Consider the following 9,853-nt stretch of genomic DNA (forward strand, 5'->3'; position numbering starts at 1 on the left):
AGCACGAACAGTAGCCTAGTCAGAAATATTTATTTCCTCTTTATTATGAGAGAGTCTGAATCTGACTATTGGTCTAGATAAAGTGGATATCACAATTCATCAGCCCCTTTCACACACATGCTCAGGCTGTCATAAACACGCAAAGGGCACTGTTAAGGCAAGGGCTGCCAGGTTTCATCTCAGTGTTGCATGAATGCATTGAGTTATTATATAATTTCCTCTGAAATAGGAAAATAAAATGGTTGTCTTTGGATGGATGGTGATGGATGGGTAGTCTGAGAATCTGTAGGTCCCACCAATGTCATGAACAAGAGCCGGCTGGCTATTCATTAGGATGTAATTCTCCCATTGAGACAAAAAAAATATATGACATTTTTTGTTGTAGCATATGTAGCATATATGTCTTCTACTCATCACCATCAAAAACATAATGCAGAGAGGCAAAAATATAATTCCCTAACCAGGAATCGAACCCGGATTACAGCGGCGAGAGCGTCAAATCCTAACCACTAGACCACCAGGGAGCAGTGTTAACTTTAACAATGAAGATTATTCAAACATTGATGATAAATATATGGAGTGAAGAAGAATGGAGAAAAAAGCAGTACCTTTACCAGGCTAATTCGGGGTAAATTTTACAGAGGATATATTCAAGAAGCCGTCGTCCAACAAGTTAGTCGAGGTTGTGCCACCAGCAATTAACAAATGTAGCGAATTCGGGATGCAATTTCTACCAAGAATGAACATACTCACCGTTGCCGACCCAACATCCTCTTTCACTCTGAATGCGTCTTCCTTTTCCTCTCGTCATTTCCAGTCCCAACTTGTAGACTTGTTTACGTGCTGCCGTGCGTTTTGTTGTTAACCTGACTTTTCCACCTGCCAACTTTACGGTTTTTACTTTTATATTTTTAGTTTTTCCCTCGCTTGACTTTTTTCATTCAACTTTTTCACTCCGGATGCTTTATCTGGACTTGGTTCATCAGGACCTCCACCAGCCGAAGCTAAGTAGTAACATTAACATGATGCCTTCTAATTGCAGTCGCTGTACTCATAATATACAGGAGAACGATTGCGTTACGGTGAGGATAGCGATGCTGCAAGCCCAGCTTCAGACGCAATCGTTAGGCAAGGGTAATTTCAGTGTAGGAAAGGATGAAACAGCGTCTGTGCCACCAGTAAGTACAGATAGTAGTATAAATTCCCTCGCACAGTCCCCGCAGCCGGACAACTTTCTCATGGCTTCTGGAAGGAAATGCTGTAGGAATGCTCAACCAGTGTCGCTCATTCAGCCGACAGAAACTTTCAACCGGTTCTCCCCATTAAGCAGTGAGTCGGAATCAGAGGCCTAGCCTTCTCTGGTACTCCTCCCGTTACGGGGTCTGAGGTGCCGAAAACTCTCACCATTAGCTCTGACAAATTGAAAACCCTAGTCATTGGCGACTTCATTGCCCGCAGTATTAGACTTCAAACAAATCATCCAGTGATCATATACTGTTTACCAGGGGGCAGGGCTACCGACGTTAAGGCTAATGGTGCTGGCTAAAGCTAAAACTGGCGAATGTAGAGAGTATAGGGATATTGTTACCAACGATGTTAGGATGAAACAGTCAGAGGTCACCAAGCGCAACATAGCTTCAGCTTGTAAATCAGCTAGAAAGATATGTAGGCATCGAGTAATTGTCTCTGGCCCCGTCCCAGTTAGAGGGAGTGATGAGCTCTACAGCAGAGTCTCACAACTCAATCGCTGGTTGAAAACTTTTTTCTGCACCTCCCAAAAGATAGAATTTGTAGATAATTGGCCCTCTTTCTGTGACTCACCCACAAACAGGACCAAGCCTGACCTGTTGAGGAGTAACGGACTCCATCCTAGCTGGAGGGGTGCTCTCATCTTATCTATGAACATAGACAGGGCTCTAACTCCCCTAGCTCCACAATGGAATAGGGTGCAGGCCAGGCAGCAGGCTGTTAGAGCCCTCACTGCTGCTCGATCATCCTATTTTTCCAATTTATTTGGGGAAAATAAGAACAATCCAACATTTATTTTTGATACTGTCGCAAAGCTAACTAAAAAGCTGCATTCCCAAAGAGAGGATGGCTTTCACTTCAGTAGTGATAAATTCATGAACTTCTTTGAGGATAAGATCATGATCATTAGAAAGCAAATTACGGACTCCTCTTTAAATCAAATTACGGACTCCTCTTTAAATCTCAATCTCAAAGCTCAGTGGTCCTGAGTCTGCACAACAGTGCCAGGACCTAGGATCAAGGGAGACACCCAAGTTTTTTAGTAGTATATCTCTTGACACATTGATGAAAATAATCATGGCCTCTAAACCATCAAGCTGCCTACTGGACCCTATTCCAACTAAACTACTGAAAGAGCTGCTTCCTGTGCTTGACCCTCCTATGTTGAACATAATAAACGTCTCTCTATCGACCGGATATGTACCAAACTCACTAAAAGTGGAAGTGATAAAGCCTCTTGAAAAAGCCAAACCTTGACCCAGAAAATATCAGAAACTATCGGCCTATATCGAATCTCCCATTCCTCTCAAATAATTTTGAAAAGGCTGTTGCGCAGCAACTCACTGCTTCCTGAAGACGAACAATGTATACGAAACGCTTCAGTCTGGTTTTAGACCCCATCACAGCACTGAGACTGCACTTGTGAAGGTGGTAAATTACCTTTCAATGTCGTCAGACCGAGGCTCTGCATCTGTCCTCATGCTCCTAGACCTTAGTGCTGCCTTTGATACCATTGATCACCACATTCTTTTGGAGAGATTGGAAACCCAAATTGGTCAACACGGAAAAGTTCTGGCCTGGTTTAGATCTTATCTGTCGGAAAGATATCAGTTTGTCTCTGTGGATGGTTTGTCCTCTGACAAATCAACTGTACACTTCGGTGTTCATCAACATTCTGTTTTAGGACCACTATTGTTTTCACTATATATTTTACCTCTTGGTGATGTCATTCGGAAACATAATGTTAACTTTCACTGCTATGCGGTTGACACACAGCTGTACATTTCGATGAAACATGGTGCAGCCCCAAAATTGCCCTCCCTGGAAGCCTATGTTTCAGACATAAGGAAGGGGATGGCTACAAATGTTTTACTTTTAAACTCGGACAAAACATAGATGCTTGTTCTAGGTTCCAAGAAACAAAGAGATCTTCTGTTGTATCTGACAATAAATCTTATGGTTGTACAATCGTCTCAAATAAAACTGTGAAGGATCTCGGCGTTACTCTGGACCCTAATCTCTCTTTTGACGAACATATCAAGACATTGCAAAAATCTGAAACTTTCTGTCCAAAAATGATGCAGAAAAATTAATCCATGCTTTTGTCACTTCTAGGTTAGACTACTGCAATGCTCTACTTTCCGGCTACCCGGATTAAGCACTAAATAAACTTCCGTTAGTGCTAAACACGGCTGCTAGAATCTTGACTAGATCCCCAAAAATGTAATCATATTACTCCAGTGCTAGCCTCTCTACACTGGCTTCCTGTGAAGGCAAGGGCTGATTTCAAGGTTTTACTGCTAAACTACAAAGCATTACATGGGCTTGCTCCTACCTATCTTTCCGATTTGGTCCTGCCGTACATACCTACACGTACGCTACAGTCACAAGACGCAGGCCTCCTTACTGTCCTTAGAATTTCTAAGCAAACAGCTGGAGGCAGGGCTTTCTCCCATAGAGCTCCATTATTATGGAATGGTCTGCCTGCCCATGTGAGAGACAGACTCGGTCTCAACCTTTAAGTCTTTATTGAAGACTCATCTCTTCAGTAGGTCCTATGATTGAGTGTAGTCTGGACCAGGAATGTGAAGGTGAACGGAAAGGCACTGGAACAACGAACCGCCCTTGCTGTCTCTGCCTGCCTGGTTCCCCTCTCTCCACTGGGATTCTCTGCCTCTAACCCTATTACAGGGGCTGAGTCACTGGCTTACTGGTGCTCTTCCATGCCGTCCCTAGGAGGGGTGCGTCACTTGAGTGGGTTGAGTCACTGATGTGATCTTCCTGTCCGGGTTGGCGCCCCCCCTTGGGTTGTGCCGTGGCGGAGATCTTTGTAGGCTATACTCGGCCTTGTCTCAGGATGGTAAGTTGGTTGTTGAAGATATCCCTCTAGTCGTGTGGGAGCTGTGCTTTTGCAATCTGGGTGGGGTTATATCCTGCCTGTTTGGCCCTGTCCGGGGGTGTCGTCGGATGGGGCCACAGTGTCTCCCGACCCCTCCTGTTCCAGCCTCCAGTATTTATGCAGCAGTTGTTTATGTCGGGGGACTAGGGTCAGTCTGTTATATCTGGAGTATTTCTTCTGTCTTATCCGGTGTCCTGTGTGAATTTAAGTATGCTCTCTCCAATTCTCTTTCTCTCTTTATTTCTTTCTGTATCTCGGAGGACCTGAGCCCTAGGACCATGCCTCAGGACTACCTGGCCTGATGACTCCTAGGTGTCCCCAGTCCACCTAGCCGTGCTGCTGCTCCAGTTTCAACTGTTCTGCCTGCGGCTATGGAACCCTGACCTGTTCACCGGACGTGCTACCTGTCCCAGACCTGCTGTTTTCAACTCTCTAGAGACAGCAGGAGCGGTAGAGATACTCTGAATAATCGGCTATGAAAAGCCAACTGACATTTACTCCTGAGGTGCTGATCTGTTGCACCCTCGACAACCACTGTGATTATTATTAGACAACGCTGGTCATCGTTGAACATTTGAACATCTTGGCCATGTTCTGTTATAATCTCCACCCCGGCACATCCAGAAGAGGACAGGCCACCCCTCATAGCCTGGTTCCTCTCTAGGTTTATTCCTTGGTTCTGGCCTTTCTAGGGAGTTTTTCCTAGCCACCGTGCTTCTACACCTGCATTGCTTGCTGTTTGGGGTTTTAGGCTGGGTTTCTGTACAGCACTTTGTGACATCAGCTGATGTAAGAAGGGCTTTATAAATACATTTTATTTCATTTGATCCCAACACGGCTGCTGTATTTAGCCTTGAATCGTTTTTATTGCTTTCTTTTCCAATCCTCGTTCCTCTTAGCCTGTAAATCTGTCATCATCATCATCATCATCCATAACTTTTCATTATGAAAACCTGTCTCTTTGTTAGCTAAGTTGTTTTGATTGTAAATCTAGGACGTCATTGAAGACAGAATTGGAGGAAGACTGAGAGTGATAAACATAACCTTAATTGTTTGAAATCAGTGCACATAGCACACAAGCAGGAACATTAAATAGTTTATACACCATTCAAAGACAGACATTAATTGGGTGAAATGTAATTACAGAGTGAATTAAGAGGAAGGGGAGAATACTTTTGAGTATGATGCTGTATATACAGTTAAATAAACACCACAGGGACAAACAATTTAACACAAAAAATTAAAATTATATATAATTAACTGAAAATGGAGAGTGACTGATCACTGGCTCCATCATAATGCCTAGCCCGTAAGGAGCAGAGGATGGGTCTAACCGAGGGACAGCCGAGCATAGGTGTGGAGATCATGAACAGAGGCCCAGCCGGGCACTGGTGTCATGGCCATGGACAGAGGCCCAGCTGGTGGTAAAGTAGTCCATACAGGAGCGGAGGACTGATGCGGGTAGATGTGTGGACTGGATGCTGAATGGTGGGGTTGGACCTGCAGGTACTCCTTCAAAGTCATCTGATTGACAGCATATTTTTTTGCGTCACTCTTCATCTATACCACCAAACACCCAGCATACCAGAGAGAATTTTCAACAACCTACTTGAAGCTCTGCTTCCTCTAAAGGCTGAACTGCATCTCGTGTTGCCCCAACAAGTGTGCCTTGTTGCTTGGAGCACTACAGCCATCCTGGACAAATTTATCCTGAGATATATCCCTGGTGTACTCTCTTTTACTCTTTTTCAGGAACTATGTCTCCTTAAATGGCAAGCATCCTTACTGTCAAAAATCAAATCAAATTAAATCAAACACAATTTTATTAATCATATATACAGAATACAGAGGGATGTAAACAGTGCAATGAAATGCTTACTTGCAAGATACCTCTCAACATAGCCAATGTAAATAGTCCGGTGGCCATTATATAAATTACGGTCAGATGCCGAAGCAGTTGCCATACCAGAACCATGGTGTAGCCGTGCTCTCAATGGTGTAGCCGTATAACTTTTTGAGGATCTCGGGACCCATACCAAATCTTTTCAGTCTCCTGAGGGGGAAACAGTTTTGTAGTGCCCTTTTCACAACTGTCTTGGTGTGTTTGGATCATGATAGATCATTGGTGATGTGGACACCAAGGAACTTGAAACTCTCGACCTGCTCCACTACAGCCCCGTTGATGTTAATGGGGGCCTGTTCGGACCGGCTTTGCCTGTAGTCCACGATCAGCTCCTTTGTCTTGCTCACATTGTGGGAGAGGTTGTTGTCCTGGCACCACACTACCACACTCTGACCTCCTCCCTATACGCTGTCTCATTGTTGTTCGTGATCAGGCCTACCACTGTGGTGTCGTCGGCTAAATTATTGATGGTTCGTATACCGCCCCAACAGGTCCACAGATGGCACAATCTCAATCGCACTCCACACTGCCCTTTCCCACCTGGACAAAAGGATCACGTATGTGCGAATGCTGTTCAATGACTACAGCTCAGCTCAAGCTTGATGCTTGATGCGGATGTTGCCTGTAATCCATGGCTTCTGGTTGGGATACTGTATGTACATACTGTCACTTTGGGAACGACGTCGTCAATGCACTTATTGATGAAGCTGATGACAAAGGTCGAATACTCCTCAATGCCAGTGGATGAATCCCGGAACATATTCCAATCTGTCCTAGCAAAACAGTCTTGTAGAGTAGCATCCGCGCCATCTGACCATTTCCGTATTGAGCGAGTCACTGGTACTTCCTGCTTTAGTTTTTGCTTGTAAGCAGGAATCAGGAGGATATAATTATGGTCAGATTTGCCAAATGGAGGGTGAGGGAGAGCTTTGTATGAATCTCTGTTTGTGGAGTAAAGGTGGTCTAGAGTTTTATTTCCTCTGGTTGCACATGTGACGTGCTGGTAAAAATGTATCTGATTTAAATTTTGTCTGCATTGAAGTCCCCGGGCACCAGGAGCGCTGCTTCTGGGTGAGCATTTTCTTGTTTGCTTATGGCCTTATAGAGTTGGTTTAGTGCGGTCTTAGTGCCAGCATCGGTCTGTGGTGGTAAATAGACGGCTATGAATAATATAGATGAGAACTCTCTTCGTAGATTGTGTTGTCTACAGCTCATCATAACGTACTCTACCTCAGGCGAGCAATACGTCGAGACTTCTTTAATATTAGACATCGCACACCAGCTGTTATTGACAAGAAGACACACACACTCACCCCTCTTCTTCCCAGACGTACCTTCTCTGTTCTGCTGATGCATTGAAAATCCTTCTAGCATAAATTGTCCGTGTCGTCTTTCAGCCACGAAACGGTGAAACATTGGACATTGCAGTTCTTAATGTCCTGTTGGTAGGATAATCGTAATCGTAGGTCATCCATTTTATTTTACAATGATTGCATGTTAGCAAGTAGGATTGATGGCAGTGGGAGTTTACTCGCTCGCTTACAGATTCTCAAAAGGCAGCCTGATCTGCATCCTCTTTTCCTCTGTCTTTTCTTCACGCAAATGACGTGGATCTGGGCCTGTTCCCGGAAGAGCAGTATATCTTTCTCGTCAGACTCGTTAAAAGAAAAAGCTTCTTCCAGTCTGTGGTGAGTAATCCATGTTCTGATGTCCAGAAGTTATTTTTGGTCATAAGAGATGGTAGCAGCAACATTATGTACAAAACAAGTTCAAAAATAAGTTACGAACAATGAAAAAAAAAAAATAATAGCACAATTGATTAGGGGCATGTAAAACGACAGCCATCCTCTTCTGCGCCATTTTCCAAGTTTTGATTATTTCCGAAATACACAATCACAAAAACCTCAAATGTCTTACCTGAGCAGTGGATGAAAACAGAGAGGAGACTGGAGAGGTAAAGAGCAAAATCCATGACTACCACTCGCGCACACTCCCAGGAGCCAGATAGAGGCATACATTAATGAAAACACACTCTGACGCACACACACACACACACACACACACACACACACACTCTCTGACCCTCCACCTGAGAGATGAAGAAAGGGGATGATAGTGAGGGAGGGAGAGAGTGAAAAAGGGAGAGATGGGGAGAGAGAGAGGGAGGTAGAGAGACAGAGAAGGTGGAGAAAATAACTACTGGCAGGTTTCTTCAAAGTTGTAGTCAAGTAGTTAGAGCAACACCTACTGGCCATATTTATCATAGCAAACCACACAAATGGAATGTCCTACTGACATTGTGGCTCTATTTAGAAACCCGATCATCTGATATTCCCAGTGGCGACCCGTCATTCAAGGCAGGTGGGGCAGAGCCCCCCATTAAGCAAATAAATAAATAAATAAAAATAATACGTATCACATATCAGTTGGCAAACTGATTGAGTTAATAAAGCTGCATGCAAACATGGTCTCTTTTCTTGCTTTCTTGAGTAAGGCAGCTCCAAAATGCAGTTGTTTCAGCCTAGCTCAGTGCTTTCTTTGGTGGTGGGGCAGCCAGCAGAAAATACAGAGCATAGTGGTTGATAATGTTCTCAAGTTGCACCGTGATTGGCTCAGTGTTCTCTCACTCATAGGGACACTACGTCACTGCCAAATCTACAGGGACAGCTAGAAAGTTCAAGCCACTTGGTTGTTGCCATAGATTTACATTAGAAGTGCACATCCAAGAAGGCTCAAGATCATTGGCCACAGATTAAATGATGTCAAATCATGTTTTATGTACTGGAGCTTTGATTGGACTGATCATGTCAACATCATACTTTCAAAATCTTAGCTAGCAAGCTAAACAAGCAGTCTTCATGAATCAAGTCGATAATCTCTTGTAATTCCTTTTCAATCCTTGTCATATGAAGAGAAATTATAGATTAAACATTTTGGTGCTCCTTCAGCCATTGGACATAAACATTAGACAACAAGTTCAAATTCAAAAATATGTGATTTGGAAGGAATCAGTGGCTAACTAGCCTGCTATTCGCTGCATAATCACTAGCCTGCTATTCGGTGGAGAGGGTAAGTTGTCCAAGTCTGTGAATTTGAAGTTGGGAACTCGGGCCTCTTTCTAGAGCTCCGACCCGAAGATCTCTGACATGATTCAACCTTGATTTTTTCAGAGTTCCTAGTTGTCTTAAAAGTTCTATGACAAAATTTGCCACAAAAAGGACCACTGCGCCACCTTCCTGTTCAAGTGAGGACAGCACAACAAGGTGAGTCCAAAAATGTCTTGAATGCTGCTGCAAAAATGATGTAATATGCCAGTGAGATATGTATAATGTAGCTAAGAAAGTAATTATAAGTATATGTTGTGTAGTAAGCTGTTAGTAGCCCATGTGCCTCACCATAATAATTTGGTTCCCCCTCATAACTTAGCCTTCTTTTCTGACTTGGTGGTTTACATGTAGCCTGTTTTAGAGAAATGTCACCATCGAATACTCTTAAGAGCTTTCATTGTCTGCTTATATGCCCCCTTTACTTATCTTACAGTTCTGACTTGGTGTACAGGGAGAATACTGTAAGAACGGCCCATGTTCTGAATTCTGTCACTTTACATTAAAAAACAAATTGTTATGACTACGTTCGTCTTAGCTCGCTCATTAATGTCTTAATCAAAATCACGGATTTCCTCTCCGCTCATTGTTCCCTTATGCCATAGTTTGTACATATCAATTGTCAGTAGAAACCACATTTGTTTAAGCAAGTCAGCCATATCAAATTAGTGTTTTTAAAAGGCAGTAAATGAGGCTGAA

The sequence above is a fragment of the Oncorhynchus mykiss genome, chromosome 15 (assembly GCF_013265735.2).
Source record: "Oncorhynchus mykiss isolate Arlee chromosome 15, USDA_OmykA_1.1, whole genome shotgun sequence".
NCBI lineage: Eukaryota > Metazoa > Chordata > Actinopteri > Salmoniformes > Salmonidae > Oncorhynchus > Oncorhynchus mykiss.